The following is a 24,420-nucleotide window of genomic DNA, read 5'->3' on the forward strand; positions in this document are numbered from 1 at the left end:
TAGTGACCAGTATTTAAATATTAAATAAATCCATCAACAAGTTCACCAGTCATTTTCTCACAAATATTGCAAAAAAAAAAACATACCAGACATGGGTTGTAACTTAAGCAGTTTCAGTCAGTAACACTCACCTATTGTTACAAGCAGTTTTGGTAGTGACTGAAATAATGACATCACTGCAGTCAAAAAGGATGCTCTGCAGCTTGCATGCTCTGGACTGCTGCTCCCTCTTGCTGCTACAGTAAGCAAGTGTCAGGGTGTGTAGGCTCTTCTCCCTGACACAACTCTGCCTCCCTCACGTCACATTAATATGTGCAGCTCTGCCAGAAAAGGTTGTATACTAGGCTGTATTACACTTGTGTATGCATGGATTTGATTGAGGGCATGCTATCTTGATAAGGTGACCACTATAGCATGGTAGCAGCAGAGTGATATCTGAGTAAATGCAGGTGTCAAATAGGTGTTTTGAATAATTAATATTGACAAATGTTAAAATGCTATTAATTAGAAACACAGGCATCGGCATGGTCATAATGGAACCCACTTGGCATTTAATTGTGCTATTGTGCTATTGAGATGACAAACACACCACCTCTACGTGATCAGTTTTGCATCCAAAAACATGCATTTTCCACTTTTTGGTATTTTTTCATTGGGGTTTTGGGCGTATGGTGGCTGTCTGAAAGTCCATTTTGTGCTAATTCCCAACGCCTTAAAAGGGTGTGAATGCTTGTGGCATTCACACAATTTAACGCACACAAATGTTTTATGAAAGCAATTTAGCTAATTGCATACTTTTTAACCAAATGATCATGGATTCCGCTACTTGGTGCCATCTTAGAAGTATGCTAGCAGTTCCCCTGTTACCACACTAATGTTAGCATGCAAAAATTAACATGTTAATGTTAGCATGTTAACGTTTTATGCTTGCATTTTTGCTAATTTTGTAATTTTTAACTCGTAAATAATGGATTGTGTTACTTGGTGCCTTCTTAGAAGTTCTTAGAAGTTCCCTTGTTATCATGATAATGTTAGCAGGCAAATGTTTTATGCTAGCCTTTTAGCGAATCTTGTTCTTTTTAACCAAATAGTCAGGGATTTTCATTACCTGGTGCCATCTTAGAAGTATGGTACCAGGCTAATGTTACCTTGCTAATGTTCTGTGCTATCATTTCAGCTAATTGTATACATTTAGAGACAATAATAATGGATTATGTTACTTTATACCATCTTGGAAGTATGCTGACTCTTCTAACTATATCAACATTAAGCATTTCAAGATTCATACTACATTTCAGTATAACATCTGCTCTTCAACTTTCAAAGTATTTATTAGGTTTAAATTATTTCAACCTTCAAACAATTTCGACAGTCCACTGCATTTCAGTTTAGTGTCAGCTTGTCACATTCAAACCATCTCAACATCCAAACCATTCCAACAATCAAACCATTTCAACATTCAAACTATACTTACGTTAATTTTACATTCCATCAGTATTCATTTTAGCTTCAGAATTGGAGCATTCATGCGCAATTTCTACATAAATTGCTTTGTCTAGTCTAGTAGTTTGTTTTCTGCTGTGAATTGCTCATAGTTGCACTTATATAGCTTTCGTGTTTTAGCTTGTTAGTGTTAGGATCCGCTGCTCGGATCATAGTTTGTTTACTTTTTAGTGTCACATGTGTTTTCAGCACCTTGTGTTTGTTTCTGTTGCCATGACGGCAGATTGTGCTCACCTGCCTCTGGTTAGTGTTCGGGACGCGCACCTGTTGCCCGAGCGCTAATCAGAGGGCTATTTAGTCTTTGCCCTGGCCTCACTCGGCCTGGCTTGCTAATTTGCTTTTACGCAACAGCTAACGACTACTTTGATTCCTGCTAGTTTTCATGCTATGCTATTTTGCTTGCTAGCTCCCACGCTAGTCCCTTTGTTTTTTTGTCTTCCGTGCTATGAGCACGTTTTTGTTTTTTCTGTCGGATTTATTTGCTTAAATAAATAATTTTCCTACCTGCACGCTGTGTCCGAAGCCGTCTGCATTCCTGGGAGAACAACCTCGCACCACGATGCGACCAGGTCGTTACAGTTAGCCCTGCAAAATTTAAGTCACACAACTCGCCTTTGTAGAAAAATAAAAATACAAATCAGTCAGAAACCATGACAGATAATGAAATACACAACATTATAGTGTAGAAAGCATTATATTTTTTACCTATTATGAAGTGTTCACTAGAAAGACGGAATCTTTTATTCGAGTGCTTCCGACGCTCACTTTTCTTCTGGTTGCTCAGCATTTTTATGACTGCAATCCTATTGTGTTGTCTTTCGCTAATTTTAGCGATGCAATTCTCTCCCCTTCCCATCTCTTCATTGGTTCTTGCATCCTGATACACAAGAGCTTTCTACCATAAAACGAAACAGAAAAGACCTGTTTTTTTTTGGCAATTCTTTGTTTTATTTAGATGACATGGCATCATCTCCCAGAGCTTCATGGTCACCTCTGCGTTGAAATGTCACACAGGAATGTAGTTTTAAGTTGGTATGAATACATGTCCTACGACTTGACATGAGTCTTGGAAGCAACTCAGAATTTAAGACATAAAAGCAATCACTCCTTGTTTCAATATATTACTCAACATATTATAGTTATACCCAGAAGATCATGTATATTTATACAAACATTCTACTGCATTTGTTGCACCTTCTTCTCTAACTGAGACCACCCAGCTTCAATATAAAAGTCGTAATTTTCCCCAACTTAATTGGGTGCATTGAATGAGACGGGGTGGTGTTTGACGGTGCCATTTTGTCAGCAAGTGACTCTCGATGTCTTGTGTCACATCCTCAACCTCAAATTTGAAGGAGAGAGAAGATTCCAAACAAAACCTTAATCTAAATCCACATAAATAAATATGCTATCAACTGATGTCAGAGACAATGTGACACATTTTTAGTCTTAAAAAAAAAAAAATAATAATTATATATATATATATATATATATATATATATATATATATATATATATATATATATATATATATTGGAAAAAAATAAAATAAAATAGATTATATATATATATATATATATATATATATATATATATATATATATATATATATATATATATATATATATATATATATATATATATATATATATATATATATGTATGTATATATATATATATATATATATATATATATATATATATATATATATATATATATATATATATATATATATATATATATATATATATATATATATATATATATATATATATATATATATATATACAGTACAGGCCAAAAGTTTGGACACACCTTCTCATTCATTCAATGCATTTTCTTTATTTTCATGACTATTTACATTGTATATTGTCACTGAAGGCATCACAACTATGAATGAACACATGTGGAGTTATGTACTTAACAAAACAAGGTGAAATAACTGAGAACATGTTTTATATTCTAGTTTCTTCAAAATAGTCACCTTTTGCTCTAAAATAGTCACCTTTTGCTCTGATTACTTTTTCGCACACTCTTGGCATTCTCTCGATGAGCTTCAAGAGGTAGTCACCTGAAAGGGTTTTCACTTCGCAGATGTGCTTGAAGCTCATCGAGAGAATGCCAAGAGTGTGCAAAGCAGTAATACAGGCATTTTTGAAGAAACTAGAATATAAAACATGTTTTCAGTTATTTCACCTTTTTTTGTTAAGTACATAACTCAACATGTGTTCATTCATAGTTTTGATGCCTTCAGTGACAATCTACAATGTAAATAGTCATGGAAATAAAGAAAACGCATTGAATGAATGAGAAGGTGTGTCCAAACTACTGTATGTATATATATATATATATATATATATATATATATATATATATATATATATATATATATATAATTTATTTTATTTAATTTTTCCCCAATATATATATATATATATATATATATATATATATATATATATATATATATATATATATATATATATATATATATATATATATATATATATATATATATATAATTATTATAATCTTTTTTGGTCCTATACTTAAGACTAAAAATGTGTCACATTGTATCTGAAATCAGTATGACGATGAGTCGATTAGTCACTGAATACTCGACTATTATAATAATCCTTAGTTGCAGCCCTAGCAATACGTGAAAGTTTAAGTTTAAATTTCCCATCTATATTTTTCCAGCAACAATTTTAACTTGCCCTGAAATGCTTTTAAGCGCTCACTTATTATCAGTTAGGCTGACCATACGTCCTCTTTTCCCCGGACATGTCCTCTTTTGCGGGGATGTGTCCGGGTGTTTTTTTTTAAATGCCTCAAATGTCCGGCATTTTGAGTTAGGGTTGCGTGTACCGGGTATTTTCAATGTACGTCCAGAGTTAAGAAGGGGTTAAACAAAACAAAGTGTGTAGGCGCACGTGTAACACGGGTGGGAAATAAGACATATTTCCTCTCATGGCATCTCCTCATATTACCTGCGCCGTTTCCACGTTTAATCTAACGAGTTTAACACACGCGCTCACGTGACCCGCTGCAGCCTATCGCGTGACCCGCTGCAGCCTATCGCGCTCTATATGATCCACCGTCCCAAGATGGCTGCCAGGTGCGGTGGCTAAACCTGGGCACATCTGAAGCCGGTATGTTTTAAAGTTGTCGTTTGCCTGCATATCTTAAAAACAACCGTCCAACATTTTACAACTAATTGTAAACTTATAGGTGCCGACCATCAGGGCCGAGTTGCGACAAGAGAGTGTTATTAAGCCGAGTTGGTAAGTGAATCTGTTTGCTAATAGTAGCTGCTAGCCGTACCCATGTATTGTCTATGCGGTTAGCATCGGCTTTTAATCCCGTTTCCTCCAATGTTTCTGATCCCATTGAATTTATATTTATTTTGAGTCTTTATTTTGGGTACTTACATATGGTGACTAAGTGTTGTGGCGTTTTAAGGCCATGTGCACTTTTTATGCTACGGTAAAGACAATGAATGAACACTGTTACACCCGTCATAGTAACGTCACTGTTATTGTTAATGTTACACCCGTCATAGTGACGTCACTGTTATTTTCTATTGTTTAATGTTGTTAATGTTACACCCGTCATAGTGACGTCACTGTTATTTTCTATTGTTTAATATTGTTCATGTTGCACCCGTCATAGTGACAACACTGTGTACTGTCGTGTTTGTTATGTTGTACATACATGGGATGGTTTAATATTGTTAATGTTAGCAGTATTATTGCTAATAATGATAATAATAAGTGTAACTTATTTATTGAAGGTCGAACAATAGATGACTTAATGTTGATGTTTATGTGCGCACATTGATTGAACTCCGGGTCCTGTGTTTACGTAGGCCAGGTCCCTAAGTCTTGGATGGCGAGCTGTAGATAGGCCTTGAGCCTGAGCCCAAGGATCTCTACCTCTCAACCCCTGAACTCCACCTGCTCTGGTCGGGCCGGTAGGCGGCTTATAGCCGAACCCCTTGCCTCGCACCTCATTACTCTGCAGCCCTTTGCACTACCTCATACGCACCCTGCCCATAAACTGAACTGTCACTACAAACTGCCATATCCACAACCCCAACCCTGGGACCCCATTTTGAAAATTCCTAGCACCAACACTGCTGTCAACAGAGGAGAAAAATGCTTTATTTAAATAAATATATTATTTATAAAGCAAGTTCGAGTATCATTGGCAAATTTTCACCTAGTCCCCGCCTTGGCACGCATATATGTCCTCTTTTTGGGATTTCCGAATATGGTCAGCCTATTATCAGTGCACAAAAAAATGATTATACTTTATTGGCTTTTTGACCTGAGTCAGCTCCTTTCTGTAGTAGTACTTTGTAGGCCGCATAAAGAAATAAAGCACGTGCAGCCTTGCATTCCACTGCTATTGCATGTATAAAAGTCAAAAGTCAATGACAATAGATAGCGGACAACAGAGCAGATTATATTTTTGCCAATACGCTTTCCAATGGAATTATAGCCCTTCAAAATAAGTCCTTGGAAAGCAGCTAAACAAGTGGTGGTTGCTAAGCAACCTGTAAGCAGTCATTCTTAGGTTGACACATTCATTTAAAAAAATCATTGCAAATGCGGTCAAAGCATCGCGTTTGTATGTTCTACCATCAGTCAGACATGAATTCGTAGAATATTTTCATATTGAAGATGGAAAAAAGGTGCAAAGAAAGGACTTGGTTTGTCAACATGGCTTCCAGGGAAACCATCTTTTTGCAAATTGGAGCGTAGCACAATTCACATCAGCCTTTCATTTGAAGCAAAGACACAGAACAAACAGATGAAAGAAAGGCTTCTGACGCCTTCGACTTTTTAACCCTAGCGCTCATTGGGTGGAGGAGTCCCCCCAGTCTGTCTACCTCTGGTTCTCATTTGCTCCCCTTTATGTCTGTCATAGACCCTCCCCTCCATCTCCCCCACACCCCACATTTCTTTCTCTCTGTCTCATTACCTCTCTCTAACCCCCCCACCACTCCAATACTCCCCACAATGCTGTTCTCTTCTTTCTAAACGCCTGCGGTCGTTTTTTTCAGTTGGTGACCGAACTGACTGTGGCTTGTGCAGGAGGAGTGGGGGGGATAGAAAACAAAAAGAAAAGAAAAGAGAGTGCTACCGAGGACGCCATGGTTGTAGAGAGTAACAGGATGAGACCGCCGTGGCGAGTGAGAAAGATGAGTTGGAAAAAAAGAGGTTGAACGTTGGACAGCGGGATATCACCTTGATGATGATGCCAACCTACTGACCTGACATTTACCTCTGGCTCTCCGTCTCACTAAAGTTCCCTCAAAAACAAACGTGTCATTGATTGGACACAGTCAATTAGTCTTTCTTACTCAAAAATCTCCATTAGGAATCATCGCTTTTTGCCCAGTGGCCTTGTGGTTCGAGTGTCCGCCCTGAGACTGGAAGGTCGTGAGTTCAAACCCCGGCCGATTCATACCAAAGACTATAAAAATGGGACCCATTAACTACCTGCTTGGCACTCAGCACCAAGGGTTGTAATTGGGGGTTAAATCAATGTTTTTCAACCATTTTTGAGGCAAGGCAGATTTTTATCATTTAGAAATAAGGAGGCACAAGTTGCATAACATTTTTCCCCAAACTTCCTCCTTGTGTGAAAGATGCAAGAGATCAGATGGCACACTTGCCCACCAATTTTGGCTATGCCCTGAGATTTAACATTTCTGGAGTTCGATTTTCAGATGGTATTCTCATGTACTTAAAGGCCTACTGAAACCCACTACTACCGACCACGCAGTCTGATAGTTTATATATCAATGATGAAATCTTAACATTGCAACACATGCCAATACGGCCGGGTTAACTTATAAAGTGCAATTTTAAATTTCCCGCTAAACTTCCGGTTGAAAACATCTATGTATGATGACGTATGCGCGTGACGTCAACCGTTGAAGCGGAAGTATAGGTACACCATTGTATCCAATACAAAAACCTCTGTTTTCATCGCAAAATTCCACAGTATTCTGGACATCTGTGTTGGTGAATCTTTTGCAATTTGTTTAATGAACAATGAATACTGCAAAGAAGAAAACTGTAGGTGGGATCAGTGTATTAGCGGCGGACTACAGCAACACAACCAGGAGGACTTTTAGATGGATAACAGACACGCTAGCCGCCGACCTCACCTTGACTTCCTCCGTCTCCGGGCCGCCGACCGCATCTATGATCGGGTGAAGTCCTTCGTCGCTCCGTCGATCGCTGGAACGCAGGTGAGCACGGGTGTTGATGAGCAGATGAGGGCTGGCTGGCGTAGGTGGAGCGCTAATGTTTTTAGCATAGCTCTGTGAGGTCCCGTTGCTAAGTTAGCTTCAATGGCGTCGGTAGCAACAGCATTGTTAAGCTTTGCCAGGCTGGAAAGCATTAACCGTGTAGTTACATGTCCATGGTTTAATAGTATTGTTGATTTTCTGTCTATCCTTCCAGTCGGGGGCTTATTTCTTTTGTTTCTATCTGCATTTAAGCACGATGCTATCACGTTAGCCTCGTAGCTAAAGTGCTTTACCGATGTATTGTTGTGGAGATAAAAGTCACTGTGAATGTTCATTTCACGTTCTCGACTCTCATTTTCAAGAGGATATAGTATCCGAGGTGGTTTAAAATACAAATCCGTGATCCACAATAGAAAAAGGAGAAAGTGTAGACACCAATGAGCCCTTTTACCTAAGTTACGGTCAGAACGAAAAAAGATACGTCCTGCACTGCACTCTAGTCCTTCACTCTGACGTGCTCATCCACAAATCTTTCATCCTCGCTCAAATTAATGGGGTAATCGTCGCTTTATCGGTCCGAATCGCTCTCGCTGCTCGTGTAAACAATGGGGAAATGTGAGGAGCCCTTCAACCTGCGACGTCATGCTACTTCCGGTACAGGCAAGGCTTTTTTTATCAGCGACCAAAAGTTGCGAACTTTATCGTCGATGTTCTCTACTAAATCCTTTAAGCAAAAATATGGCAATATCGCGAAATGATCAAGTATGACACATAGAATGGATCTGCTATCCCTGTTTATATAAAAAAAAATTCATTTCAGTAGGCTTTTAACATTTCTGGAGTTCGATTTTCAGATGGTATTCTCATGTACTTAAAGTTTGAGGCCTGGTTGAGGGAGCTAGTGGGAATCCTCCACATTGAAAAACTGAGATATGAGATTTCTGGTAACTTGAATACATTTTGTGATGTGTGGAGACCTATTTTGGAATACCTGAAACTGTAGTCAATAATCCTAACCCCCCTAAGAAGTATATGTTTTGGCATTCTTGATGTGCCTCTTTATATGTGTTTTGTTTTTCCATGTTATAATCCGTCCAAAAACGTTTTCATTCATTATTTTTATTTTCATATTTTATTTATTTACTTTAATATATGTGTATATGTTTGTATTAAGAAAACTGACAATAAAAATACTTAAAAAAATAAAATAAAAAATTTGGAGGCACATCACCAGCAGAAAATGTTAAAAAATTAAACTCCACCATGTCGTCGTGCCTTATTTTGAGTTTGTTGGTGTTTTCCTGTGCTTTAGTTATTGACTTGCGCTGTTATTTTGGTGGCCCTTCCTGTTTTGTTGGTGTTTTCCTGTAGCAGTTTCATGTCTTCCTTTGAGCGCTATTCCCGCGCCTGCTTTGTGTTAGCAAGCAGGGCTATTTAGGTTGTTGCTATCCTTCTTTGTGTGCACATTGTTGATTGTGATGTCATGTACAAGTGTACTTTGTGGACGCCGTAAGTTTTTGCTGTCATCCAGCATTCTGTTTCTGTCTACTTTGTAGCCAGTTCAGTTTTACTTTTGTTTTGCATAGCTATTGCATTTTCCTTTCCCTTTCGTTAATTTTTGGTTTAAGCATTACATACCTTTTTACCTGCACACTGCCTCCCACTGTGGTCTGCATATTGGGATCACAACAAACCATCCTTGTCTCACCCGACACATTCCGACTTCTACAAAGCAATTAACTACCTACTGCCACCTACTGACATGGAGTATTACGTGCTTACCCTGTCGAGTTTTACACAGCACAGACACTAAGCAACGGCACATCATTTGCAGATTATAATTATTGATTTGCAAAAAAAAGGTTTTGGACCAATTAGGTGAAGTTGCATAATTTCCCACAGCACACCAGACAATATCTCACGGCACTCTAGTGTGCCGCGGCACAGTGGTTGAAAAACACTGGGTTTTAATCTCCAAATGATTCCCGAGCGCGGCCACCGCTGCTGCTCACTGCTCCCCTCACCTCCCAGGGGGTGAACATGGGGATGGGTCAAATGCAGAGGATCATTTCACCACACTTAGTGTGTGTGTGACTATCGTTGGGACTTTAACTTGAAATTTTTGCTGTCCTAAGTTAGGAGTTGTGTGCAGCAAATACACCAGGACTTTAACAGAATACATTTTCACAATGTAGTACGCCATGCTGCAGTTTTGGAAGGTAGACCCTAATCTGTCTTGTTTCCACTGCAGGGTGTATAGGCTTAGTGATAACTGCAACAGTGTGACATAACCACTGTTGGGAATAACTCTTCATCATGGCTTTACAAGTAGCAAGTAATCTAATTATTTACTAATACTGTTTCTCTTTTTTTCATGCACTCTAACTCGTAAATCAATCTTAGCAAAAGTCAGCCAACATTGGAACTGATGGCAGTCGCTCTATAAGGCACTCTAAAAAACATTTGAAAAACCTCCGTCAAGCTTTTATAAATATGCTGTAAGTATATATGTAATGTAGTGACAGGCACATTCATGACCATCCATCCATCCATCCATTTTCTACCGCTTAATCCCTTCGGGGTCGCGGGGGGTGCTGGAGCCTATCTCAGCTACAATCGGGCAGAAGGCAGGGTACACCCTGGACAAGTCGCCACCTCATCGCAGGGCCAACACAGATAGACAGACAACATTCACACTCACATTCACACACTAGGGCCAATTTAGTGTTGCCAATCAACCTATCCCCAGGTGCATGTCTTTGGAGGTGGGAGGAAGCCGGAGTACCCGGAGGGAACCCACGCAGTCATGGGGAGAACATGCAAACTCCACACAGAAAGATCCAGAGCCCGGGATTGAACCCAGGACTGCTCAGGACCTTCGTATTGTGAGGCAGACGCACTAACCCCTCTGCCACCGTGCACATTCATGACAACATTTAATATTTATGTGTTTTACTCATTTTGAGCATTCGGTGCTGAATGTTCCTTTTTTCCTTTAACAACAGTGAGTACAACCCATGGCAGACTTCGTGAGAGACAACAACCACATTAAAATATCATTTACCGTATTTTCCGGACCTTAGGGCGCACCGGATTATAAGGCGCACTGCCAATGAATGGTCTATTTAGAATGTCCAAAGGTAAAGATGTGGGTGTCCGAGTTAAAGGAAACGACAGGCCGTCTTCTTCTAATGGATTTATTACAATCTTCGCGAGCTGGGTAACGTTTGCTGTGGTCTGGAACAACATGGCACAAACAACTATCAGAAATGCAGCCAATATTACATACAAATAACGTGTCATGCAAAACTAAATTATGTACTAAGAGGACATAAGTAAGGGGAATTAAATGATCTTAACTATACCTACAAGCGAGACACAATAATGCATTATGTACAAACGTTTGTACATACAGCTAGACTAAATAGCATGTTAGCATCGATTAGCTTGCTGTCATGCACTGACCAAATATGCCTGATTAGCACTCCAACAAGTCAATAATATCAACAAAGCTTACCTTTGTGCATTCACGCACAGAATAAAAAGTTTGGTTGACAAAATGAGACAAAGAAGAAGTGGCATAAAACATGTCTCTCTGTGGCAGCATCGGATACATTTTTACATGTAAACAAACTACGATGAGTTCAAGGATCGCTGAAATTAGTAGGACAAAACGGTGCTCGCCAAATACTCTCATCAGTGAAGCATGTTTAATACAAACAGTGGGATTTGTCCTCCTACAGAAACCATAGTAAAACAAAACAAATATATATTTGTTAATCTTTTTCCATTTTCACACATTTTTGAAAAAGCTCCAGAGAGCCACTTGCTGACCCTCACCCTATAGTATTATATATATATATATATATATATGTATATATATATATATATATATATATATATATATATATATATATATATATATATATATATATATATATATATATATATATATATATATATATATATATATATATATATATATATATTTTTTATTTTATTTATTTTTTTATTTTTTATTTTATTTTATTTTTTTTTTATTTTATTTTTTTTTTATTTTTTGAGTAATTGGGTATAGAGCCTATACCCAATTACTCAAAATATGGATCAGGTAGTCACAATTTTTTAAAATTCAGTACATTTTGTGTTCAGTTTTTCAGTGGGGGTATGAGCGGAAATTCTGCCTTATGAGAAAATACATTGAATGTTTTGGATACAACTACAGGAGGAAATCATTTGGGGCAGTGTTTATTTTCAAAGTGACAATTAGTGGCTTGACATGCATTTTACAGTTTTTTTTTAAATATTTTTTGCACAACCATGTTAGTTGTTTTGTACTTGAAACCCTAAAAGAAGCTCTCTTCACCTTTGGTCCCATTTCTTTTCTGAATACCAATATTTGATCTATTTCTCAACAGCCATCTTTTCCATATATTCTGTTTTACTTCCATGTGATTTGAGGGGAAATAGTGAGAATATCCCCCCTTCCGGTAGACTGACCCACCATTGAACCTTTACTGGCTTTGACAGATTGCTGAAACATGAGCCTTTCGATTCTTTGGCCAAATAGGGGCTGTGTTTATATCGCTCTTTTTTATGTGTTTTGTCTTTCACCCCGAATGGACTGCAGTAAAAAGAAGAAGATCAAGTCATTCCGCATTATTTGTGTATTTGTGAACTTGTGCATTTGTCTACTATGGTGTCATTTATATACAGGTTGGTGATTATGTCTGTATAGGCCCATTAGTGAGATAAGTGTAGCTTTAGTGGCGATAAGCATGGCACAGAGAAAGCTTGTATTAGTTATAGCTGTGTTAAATGAATGTACTATACACAATGTTTCTAGTGTTAAGGAGCTACTGTCCGGACATTGAGGTCAAAAGCCACATATTTGGCGTTCAGTTTCTTGCCATTGCTCAACACTTTTTATACATGCATCAACACGTATGAACAATCGCACATTTTTAATCATGATTATTAACCCTCCATTTGTCGCACAGTGAAAGGTCAAAGTAAATTATTTTCATTATTTGTGATGATAAGCCCCATTATTAATCCTTGTCAGGCCAGTGTGAGCATAACACCCCCTTTGTTGTGGACAAAATGAACGACTATGGTGATTGAGAGCAAAATTAAAGGTTACAAATGAAAATGAGTATTTCAAGCAGAAGGCTGTTTAGGTGATTGAAATTGTAATCATTGCTGTTGTGCATGTCAGAGAAATGAGATGGCCAAGGGTCTATTGTGTAGCTTGGAATGGAAAAAAAAAGGGACTTTGCAATACAAAGGTTAAATGTATGCCAGGGGAGAGAGTGAAGGAAAGCTCTGTGCCTTGATGGACGGATATATGAATATATTTGAAGGGGGTAAGATATGTGAAATGGGGGGAAAAAAATCCTGTGGAGTGAAATATTTGACATGGTTGGCTGCTCTGTTCCAACCCAGCCCGATTGGTCATACCCTATCTCTCTCTCTCTCTCCCTCTCTCTCTCTCTCTCTCTCTCTCTCTCTCTCTCTCTCTCTCTCTCTCTCTCTCTCTCTCTCTCTCTCTCTCTCTCTCTCTCTCTCTCTCTCTCTCTCTCTCACTATCTGGCTCCATGTTAAGTACCTTTCTGAAAATAAAGCTTCAACAAAATGTGGCTACTTTCTCTTTCTACAGTCGTTGCCTTTTGACAACACTTTCCTCTTTTGCATCACTTTTTCCCTTCGTTTCACATTCTCCATATAGTGTCTTGACAATCAAAAAACAGTTTTTATTTTTGGAGCTCTAGCGTCAATCCATTCGTTTCCTATGTTGCGTGTCTTTAGGTGAGCTGGTCCCAACAGACTTTGGGCAAAACCTGTTCTTTAACACAGAATCTTAAAACCCGTAGGCGTGAAATGAGTGCTATAGTATTGACTACAATACCTAATTCTCATAAAAAGTGTAAACTGGTACATGAAACACTATATTCCATTTGAAAGGGAGTGATGTTGGCACGTTTCACATTGAAAAGTTTGATGCAAGTTAAAAGTAGGGTTGCAACGATTAACCAGTTTGCAATTAATCGTGATTAAAAACGTCACAGTTATTTAATCGTAAAGGCTCCACAACACTGTGTGTTTCAGTCCTCCTCACTCCAGTGGTGTGCAGTCAGGGCCAGCAAGGCCCTTTCTGCTGGCCTAACATAACCAAAAATCATGATCATAGTTAAAGATAAAACACATTTTTAATTTACTTTCCCTAAATATCTAAAATTATTCATATTCTCTTCATGTCATATTATGCTCCTTCCAGCGCTGTTGTTTTTAGTTTATAGAGTTTTTATCCAATCATATTTCAGCAAGCTTATGTTGCCATGCTGTACCAAATCTGCCAGAAGCCTTCAGATTCTTGACGTAATGTTTTTGATGAGCACGCTGTGGAGTAAACTTTAAGAAGTCAGCCAACACGCCTCGTCTGCATCTTCTATGATTAGACAAAACAACACATATTTGCAAGGCCTTTTTTCAAGAAGGATATTTAAAGAGAAACTACATCTTGGCCGACCCTGGAAGCGAGCTCAGCTGTCGATGAAATGTGAGTTCAGATATTTAATTTCTTTATTTTTTCACGTTTAAAATCCATCTCATCCATCCATTTTCTACCGCTTGTCCCTTTTGGGGTCACGGGGGGTACGTTTAAAATGTTGGCGTCTGAGTTGGATATTTTGCATTCGGAGAAGAAGAAGAAGACCAATTAGCCACCAATCGCAGACTTCAACCGTCTAGTTTCGAGCCTGAAGCCGAGGGAGAGGCCAAACCTGACCGGGGCACGGCTGCGGGCATAGCAGCTGCAGATCATCATGCTCTTTCAGCATTTCTTTAAGCATTTTGAATAAAATCAGTAGAAGAGGGCGCAAAATATAGAAAGGAACAGAGCTAGCATTAAAAAAATGAGAGAAAAATAATGTAAGCCGATAGTATTCTATTTTATGTTTTTCCACAGGTTTAGACTCCGTCTTTTTCCTCTCGAGGGTGCTCCTGATTTTCGGATCACATTTGGCTCGAGTTAAAAAATGTTTTTCCATCCAAACTTCTGCATGACAATGATCTAATTTTGGATGGACATATTACGCAATATGGAATAGCCTCCAGTATCCTGTAGGTGACGTCAGCAGGTTGATGCAAGCCTGCCTACATTTTAGAGCTAAAAGTGGGTATTCCAAAATGTGCTGAACATGTTGAAAACAAGCCTAACATTACTACTGTGTCTGTTTTGGGAGAACGTTTACGTGCAGACATCATCATAAAATACGTGCCAATGTTGTCAGCATAAGAGGTACCATATAATTGAGTAAGGGCAGATTATTGTATGTATCCATGTTGTACCACATAGCCTGTTCATGGTCGCAGGAAAGCTGGAACCTCTCCTAGTGGACGTTTTATACAACCAGACAATTGCAAGGGACACGGAGACAGACAACCATTCACACCTACAGTCACTGGGCGAGAACTGATACCATCATAAACCTTTTATTGACACTTCAGGCAATTTGAAGTAACATTTGAACATTGACCACTGGTATGGTTAATGACTTTCACTCAGCTTGGAATCAAGTCCCTACCAATGACTATAGATGAGGAACTGAGTGTCAATGGTTGCCTGACTCTATGTGCTCTATGATTGTGACGAGTATTCCACAGTATTGTGTGCTGGTCGGGTGCTCAGACTGGGCCTTCAAATAATTGTATGCAAAAGCCAAAGAAAAACCAAAACCCGCATGCTTAATCCTTTAATTCACCCTGAATTATCATATGGTTCCCTGACATCACACTTAACAGTGGTTCAACTTGTTTCTCCCTGTTTAGAGGCACATTTTCCTCCCAAAATGTGATTTGAACACCGAAGTGCATCAATAGTTTAGCCTATTTAGGCTACTCTGTGTTACAGAGGGGAGGGGGGGGGGGGGGTTACCCACATATGCGGTCCTCTCCAAGGTTTCTCATAGTCATTCACCGACGTCCCACTGGGGTGAGTTTTTCCTTGCCCGTATGTGGGCTCTGTACCGAGGATGTCGTTGTGGCTTGTACAGCCCTTTGAGACACTTGTGATTTAGGGCTATATAAATAAACATTGATTGATTGATTGACATATTGTATTATTTATAAGACTATTTCTATAGTCATGTTATGGAGAGAAGTGTATGCCGTTACTTCTTAAAACACAGACGCTGGTCTGCTGGTCTATTTGTGAGAGTAAAGTGAACATGGTGTATTCCTTGTCAGTATCCCTTGGGGGAAATTGTCTGTGTGCAACCATTTTCATTGGTAATTTCCATCAAGTTTTCACGGATTAGGGTCAGCAACATTAGGCTAGGTCATCTGGAATCTTAAATTGTCCGTTTATTTTAAATCCATGGCTTCATGGCTAGTGAAAGTAATATGTTCCAAGAGACAACCACCACACTTGGAACTCGTTATGGATTTAATACAGAACATTGTCTCATAATGTTTTTTTTTGTTTTTTTACTGTGTGATATTTATACTTAAATGTAGATTTTTTCACCACTAAAATCTAGCTTTAATGATCTGTTGTTCTATTGTGAAGAAGCGAAGTGGGTTCTTGTGATTTAATTTGTGCTGATTTTCTCTGTTCTCTCTGTCTTTGCTGTTGTCGGTAGATCACACAGTGCTTTAAAACTTTGAATCCACATATCGACGTTGTGAAGTCATGCTTTCTCTGAGAATGGTAAGCAGAGGGAGTTCCTGTGATGGCAAAAACATTTTTGAGTTGTGTTGTTTTTTTTCTCTCAATCAAACCAAGTTATTTACATATTTTTTTAGTTAATTTCTTCTAGGTATCTAGGACAATGTATTCAGATAATGACTGTTTCTAAATGTATGCCATGTTGGTTGGTTGAAGTTTATTACAACATGATACGTCATATATTTTACATATCTTCATTTTTCTTTACCACATGTCCAAACAGTTTATTTAATCCTACCTCTTTTCCACTTCATTGCAATTACTAACACAATTGTTCACTTCCTGTTCTGTTTCCTGTTTACATCAATACATTCTCAATACAACAGTTCTCTTAATACATTCTGTTATGATTCACTTAATGAGTTGAACAATATATTATTTTCAATAAGTTCAAGATGTCTGTCATAATTCTCCTTGTACTTTGTAAATACTTGTAGTTTGCAACGTTTCTTAAACTGGATCATATTAGCACAGTACACTGTTTGACTTCCTTGCTTAAACCATTTCACAAATTAATTCCACACCCTGCGATTAGGTGGTGACTTGCCCAGGGTGTCGCCGAATGCAACTGGGATAGGTACCAGCCACCCCCACGACCCCAAGAATGACAAGCAGTAGAAAATAGATATGTTTTTTTTTTTTTTGTCATAAAAAAATACAATCATGTGTACTGTATCCCTGCAGACTGTATTGATCTATATTGATATATAATGTAGGAACCAGAAATATTAATAACAGAAAGAAACAACCCTTTTGTGCGAATGAGTGTGAATGAGTGTAAATGGGGGAGGGAGGTTTTTTGGGTTGGTGCACTAATTGTAAGTGTATCTTGTGTTTTTTATGTTGATTTAATTAAAAAAAATATATATATTTTTTTAAAATTTATTTATTTTTTTTATTTCTTGTGCGGCCAGGTTGCCAATTGATCCACGGACCGGTACCGGGCCGCAGCCCGGTGGTTGGGGACCACTGCACTAGAAGACTGCTTGTAAAATGCCCTTAAAAAGTGGTAGATGTCTCCTGCTTGTTTGAAAACAGCAAAACGCCACAGGTAAGTGTATGATAAGATAAATGTGCAGTGAAGGAGAGTGTTTCCATAGTGGTGCCCCATATAGTACATGTACAATCCTCATTTAAATAAGGAAGTCTGTGCCACTTTACAATTGCTCACGCAGTCTAAATAGATCACATTTTAGATTGCACATGCTGTTTGAATTTCAGTAAATTAAGCCTTTTGTCTTTGCCATTGACAGCCAAACAGGCCTGATCTACTAAGATCCTGAAGTGCAATCAATAAAATAAAGTGTACTATTAGTGGCATGTTGTGGGTGATTTACTAAGACTGCATGTATGATTGATAAAAAGAGCAAAAATGGTGCAGACTGCCCTATTTAAATAAGAATTTTGCATGTACTACAGGTCACCATGGAGACACTCATTTACTGCCGAGTCACGTTATCATGATCCAACCTGTGGTGTTTTATGTTGTGGAACATGCATCACACAACTCTCATCTGCATCACCTTTTATCACCTTTATATTGAAGCGTGATAAACTAACCTATTTCTAGCAAGGAGACAACACAACGGTTGTTTTTGGCACAACACCAGCAATAATTGCAGCGTTTTGCTGGACAAATCCAGACGCAAGAAAACGCAAGTTGCAATTTCATATAGGAGATGCATTAATATTTTCCTATATGAAAATCCCAGTAAAACCTGAACAAGGGCTGATTAAAATGAATTGTGTTGTGATATGTGTTAGTGTGCAAATGTTTCTGTTGTCTAAATTTCGATTCAGAAAAAGGCGTTACAGATTATAGATGTGTGCTGCTGGTTTAACACATCGCACACATAGAGGAAAATGATAACATGAATGTGCATAAAAGTATTGTCTCTGTGCTAAAATTCTCATTTAAATAAGGCAGTCTACACCATTTTTCAATTGCACATACAATGTTAGTAAATCATACACAACACGCCCGCTCATAGTACACACTATTTTATTTTTTGCACACGCTGTCTAGCACGTGGTATTTGGATCTTAGTTTAAATCAGGCCCTTAGTCTTCTGTGCACAAGCTTAGTAGATCAGCTTTGCGTGTCCTATCAAGTTAACATGTGTTTCAGTACACAAGTAGTTAAGGCCCACAGTATCTTACCAAAGTCAGCACATACCTCAGTATTTTTTATTACAGTATATCATCTCAAGGGACAAGACAACAGTAATGAAACTTTGAATGAAGCTTTTATAGCCATTTAGACATAATATCCACTGAAAATGACCCAACAAAAAGTCATTATAAATTATAAATAGCTGGCAACACAAGATAATTGTGTATGGCCTACAGCCAAGCATGGCAGTGGTAGAGTCATATGAGGTCTGAAGCAGAGCATGATGCCTCCCTGGGCCGCACTGGGAAACTGGGCTGCAAGACAATTTTTCCACATGATAAGTCCAAAGCTATAGTGCAGTTATTATAGATAAGCACACAAAATGTGTTTATTTGGTTAAAATATACAGCAGTTCATTGTTCAACATTGAGAGAGGTCGGGACAGGTTTCACCATTCTTAGATGAGGTGCTTGGTTTATACTATAGCCGCGGCCCGGTACCGGTCCGTGGATCGATTGGTACCGGGCCGCACAAGAAAAAGAAAAAAAAAAATAAATAAAAAAAAAAAAAAATATATATATATATATATATATATATATATATATATATATATATATATATATATATATATATATATATATATATATATATATATATATATATATATATATATATATATATATATTTTAAATATATATATATTTTTTAATTCATTTTTTAAATTTTTTTTTATTAAATCAACATAAAAAACACAAGATACACTTACAAAAGGGGTTTCAAGATGGCGTTGCGACTAGTCGCAGAGGCTCAATGCTCTCCCGTTCGGTGCTTTTTTATGTTATTTATGTACGTCTTTGTTATTTTACTTTTTACATCCTGTCGGGCAAACAACGAGAGCTATGTACGGCTGCTCTTTGTAGACTTCAGCTCTGCATTTAATACCATCTTACCTGACTGGTGACCAAGCTAGTAGACCTCGGAATATCCAACCCCACCTGTCTCTGGATTAAAGACTTCCTGACTGACCGACATCAGAGGGTGAGGATGGGTACCCACACCTCCACAGCCCTCAGCCTCAGCACCGGCTCACCTCAGGGCTGCGTGCTGAGCCCCCTGCTCTACTCACTCTACACCCACGACTTCACAGCCACCCACCCCGGCAACCACATCATAAAGTTTGCCGATGACACAACGGTGGTGGGCTGCATCTCTGGGGTCGACGAGACGGCATACCGGGACGAGGTGGAGCAGCTGGCAGTGTTGAGCAGGGTGAACAACCTGAAGCTGAACCAGCTCAAGACCCAGGAAGTGATCTTGGACAGCAGGAGGAGAAAAACTACCATACAGCCCCTGTACATTGACGGGGGCTGTGTGGAAAGAGTCTCATCCCTACGCTTCCTGGGAGTTCACCTGGATGAGGACCTGTCCTGGAGGACCAACACCACGGCCATCGTCAAGAGGGCACAGCAGAGGCTCTACTTCTTGAGAGTACTCAGGAATCTCCACCTGAGACAGGATCTGCTGGTGTCCTTCTACCGCTGTTCTGTGGAGAGCATCCTCACATACTGCATCTGTGTATGGTTCTGCAGCTGCACAGCAGCAGAGAGGAAAGCTCTCCAGAGGGTCGTCAACTCGGCCCAAAAAAATCATCGGGTGCCCCCTCCCCTCCCTGGAAGAACTGTATAACTCCCGCTGCCTGAAGAAGGCAGCCAACATACTCAAGGACCCGTCCCACCCCGGCAACAGCCACTTCGATCGGCTGCCTTCCGGCAGACGTTTCAGAACCATGCGAACCCGCACAAATAGACTCAGGAACAGTTTCTACCCCCGGGCCATAACTGCACTAAACGCAGCTAAATTGTAAAAAAAAAACACAAAAAAAACTCCCTCACGTGCAACATGAGGAAGCCACCGGTCAATCACGATCCGGGACTGTGCAATCAGCGATTACATGCCAACTGGACAATATTTATCATATTTATTCACACAATTAATCCACAATAAAAAGCCTGCACAGCATAGGAGGTAGGAAATGCTGACTCCCACCCCCTTAGCACACTGGGATTCAGCATTACTCCTCTCTAGTCACTTTATACTTTTTACTGTCTCGTTTTCTTTTACATTGCCTCTTAGAGTGGTCTTAGGCCACATTGTATATTGCATATTGTGTATACCGTGTTGTTTTTGTATATTGTGTGGTTTCTTCTTTTTTTTAAAAAAAAGCAAAGCACCTCAGGGAAGCAATCTAAATTTCGTTGGACCTGTACCTGTACATGCACAATGACAATAAAGATCATTCATTCATTCATTCATTCATTCATTCAATTAGTGCACTAACCCAAAAAACCTCCCTCCCCCATTTACACTCATTCACACGCATTCGCACAAAAGGGTTGTTTCTTTTTGTTATTAATATTTCTGGTTCCTACATTATAGGTTTGTATATCAATATAGATCAATACAGTCTGCAGGGATACAGTCCGTAAGCACACATGATTGTATTTTTTTATGACAAAAAAATAAATAAAAATAAAAATACCATACACACACCCCCCACCCCATGTGTGTGTGTGTGTGTGTGTGTGTGTGTGTGTGTGTGTGTGTGTTTGGTGAACTGCATGCCTGACGTGAACTGAACCTTGAACCCTTAGCAGTGCGAATACTTGGCTCAGGCAGAACATTGCCATTGGCAAGCTCTTCAGGAAACAGCAAGATCGCTGCTGTGTCTAAGTGTTGTACTTTGTGTGGTTTGTAGTCTTGTGTGTGTTGTTTAGCGTGAACTTTATCTTGGTTTGCTTTCAGATGGAAGGAAAAAAATACATATCTTGACTAACAACAAGGAAGTTAAGGCCACAAAAGTTGAATTGATATGTTGTGTAATTTGTGTATTTTACTTGTTGAAATTGTTTTGGGAGTGTGCACGTGAGGTTTTGTGTATGCATGTATTAAAACCTTGTCGTCATCTATTAAGTAGACATGCAGTACTGACACATACACAATAATAATAATACGCAAGTCATATTATTCTAAATACAACAATGTCGTACTGGAGCCACCAGCAGAACGAGTGCTTGTTTGTCTCCCTAACTACTGTACACTACTGCTAGAACCAGTGTTTTACCGTTTTAAACTGTACTATTATGTACTAGCGACGTTTAATATTGTAACTTTTGTTAAAAGTGTGGAATGAGAACGAGATGATGTTGGGGAATTGTGTGTGTGGTGTAAAAAATGAGAGCCATTTCCTTTACTTTCATTTATTATTAAGATGAACTTTTTAAAGCAACACTTAGTAGCTTTACAACCTCCATGAAATATTTTCATACTTTTTGGGTTGATCTCTGTCAAAATGATAATGCGAATGTTCGCTATCGGAAATTTGCATGGTAGCAATAAATAGCAACCAGTGTGATAATTCCGTGTCCACACTGACACAACCAGCCACGCGACAAACTCAAAAGTACTGTATAAAGCAAAAACAATGCAATGACTGAGTGAAATATGTAGATTCCTACTGTGGAAATATCCTTCATAGTGACTGACAAACCCTTACTGCAGGGATATCCAAAGTGCGGCCCGGGGACCATTTGCGGCCCGCAGGTCATTTTTTAATGGCCTCACGGCCCATTTTAAAATACGATAAAAAAAAACAAAACATAAAAAGTGGTATGAAAGACCAAACAGGTGAAATGTAACAAGAAAATGTTGCAATGTTTACTCTAATAACACAAAGCTGCCATGCAGGCTGTTTCTTTCTTTAAAAAATAATAATGAATCAAAATCAATGTTATTATGAATTATGGACCTATCCAAGGCTCCAATTACGTCACATTAAATATTGCACTTTGAGATATTTTTTGGGGAGAATGTTGCATATTTTGTGTTTGCCATATAAACAAATTTAGTTTTTTTTTTTTTTTTAAAGAAGGGCCTAAAACGAACAAAAAACATAAACAACAATACAACGTATAATTGACGGATAGATCTGAAGTTGATCTTGAGATTATTGTGTTAAAAGTAAACAGTAAAAAAAATGTATAATTAATTTTTTAACACTTTAATGAGTAGGACCCTTTTGGTTCCCCAATAATTTTTGTGTGATTTGTTTTTAAGTGTCATTGCTCAAAAAATAATAATGAATTAAAATCAATGGTGTTATGAGTTATTGACCTTTTTAAAGCTCCAATTATTATATAATCTGCAATATTCCTCTTAAAAAATATATTGGGTGAAAATATTGCATATTTTGTGTTTTTTTCCATAAAAAACAGGGTTTTCTTTGACAAAAAGAGCATACGACTTAAATATTTAAAAACGTTATATTGACAGATAGACCTAATGTTGATCTAGAGATAATAATACTGAATAATGACACATTTTAAATACTTTTTGGACCAAAACCCTTTGGGGTCCCCGGGATCAAGCCTGAGTGGAGGCCTTAATGTATATTTTTTTATACATATATTGTATTGGTTTTTAAAATAAAACAATATCAAAATGGCCCCCGCTTGCTTTAATTTTTCAGTATGCGGCCCTCAGTGGAAAAAGTTTGGACACCCCTGCCTTACTGTGTGGAACAATTTCCCTTGTCAATCAATTAATCAATCAATGTTTATTTATATAGCCCTAAATCACAAGTGTCTCAAAGGGCTGTGGATCATTAAAGTTTGTCTATGTCTAAGTCTAACCCTATGCGCTGGTCCTCATGGGAAATGCGGTCTTCCATTCCAGCAAAACACTACCGCACTGGTCACTGGCGCCGCCAAAATCAACCAAAACTGTTCTTAAGTGGGCTTTAAAATAGTGCAGATATCGTCCATCCATCCATTTTCTACCGCTTGTCCCTTTCGGGGGTCGCGGTATAAAACAATAAAAGACTACATACATTCATATGTATAAACACAATCCAACATCCTCTTCTTTATTTTCCCGTTTGCGTGCACCTCCTTCAAACACACATGATAAAATTATTGTGCAGTAAATTAAAGTGTCTCCGCGTGATGCCCCCGTATGGTTCACGCAAAATCATCATCTAAGTAAGGCGGTCTGCACCACTTTTCAATTGCACACAGAGTCTTAGTAGATCGGATGCAACATGCCCACTAATAGTACACACTATTTTATAGATTGCACACACTGTTTAGTGCGAGATATTTAAATCTTAGTAAATCAGGCCCTTGGTGCACAAACCTAACCTTTGGCAAAGTAGGAGTCCATTCTTTTGAGTTACAATCTAATCATTAGAGCCCACTCTACCTAAACTAAGACCAAAAGTTAACATGCATTCTCCAAAACTTCAAAAGTCAATAGCACAGTAGCAGAAACGTTATAGACAGCACTTTAGTAAAAAATTACATTGACCTACAAAAGTACGAGGATTTTTTTGTAATGCAACCTCCAAGCAGGTGTACAATCCGAAGTTTGGGTAAAAAACATCGAGTGAAACTTCTGCAATGCATGACGTCAACAAAACTTACACGTCATTCTAAGCAAATTGTGTAATAATTCAGCTTCCTTATTGTTTGTTTTTTCCTTCCTTTTCAACATGCTTTACCCATCTGCTATAAAACTGGTTCACTTGTTTACACTTGTGATATTACATTGTACAGTCAATACAAGGGTTAGTGATGATTATAACACAGAATATACCCCAAATGTTCTGCTGCATTCTAGAAATGGTCTGCAGGCCATAAAGACTTTCATGAGCCATCATTCTCTGCACAGTTTATGCCTGTCATCAATAAAACTTTCATTTGTACGTTGGATCTGTCAGTAATGCTGTTTAAAACTTGGCAACAGGCTCGCAGTCC

The 24,420-nt window shown here is 38.3% G+C and overlaps 1 long non-coding RNA gene across 3 annotated transcripts in view; it reads left to right on the forward strand.

The window, feature by feature from the left end:
* LOC133660699 (uncharacterized) overlaps positions 1-24,420 on the forward strand; it is a 232,861-nt gene that overhangs the window by 101,199 nt on the left and 107,242 nt on the right. For all 3 annotated transcript variants that reach the window (XR_009827869.1, XR_009827868.1, XR_009827870.1), the window contains one exon: positions 17,412-17,548. This is a non-coding gene — a long non-coding RNA (uncharacterized LOC133660699). The remainder of the gene's footprint in view (positions 1-17,411; positions 17,549-24,420) is intronic.

This window comes from Entelurus aequoreus, linkage group LG11, assembly GCF_033978785.1.
Source record: "Entelurus aequoreus isolate RoL-2023_Sb linkage group LG11, RoL_Eaeq_v1.1, whole genome shotgun sequence".
NCBI lineage: Eukaryota > Metazoa > Chordata > Actinopteri > Syngnathiformes > Syngnathidae > Entelurus > Entelurus aequoreus.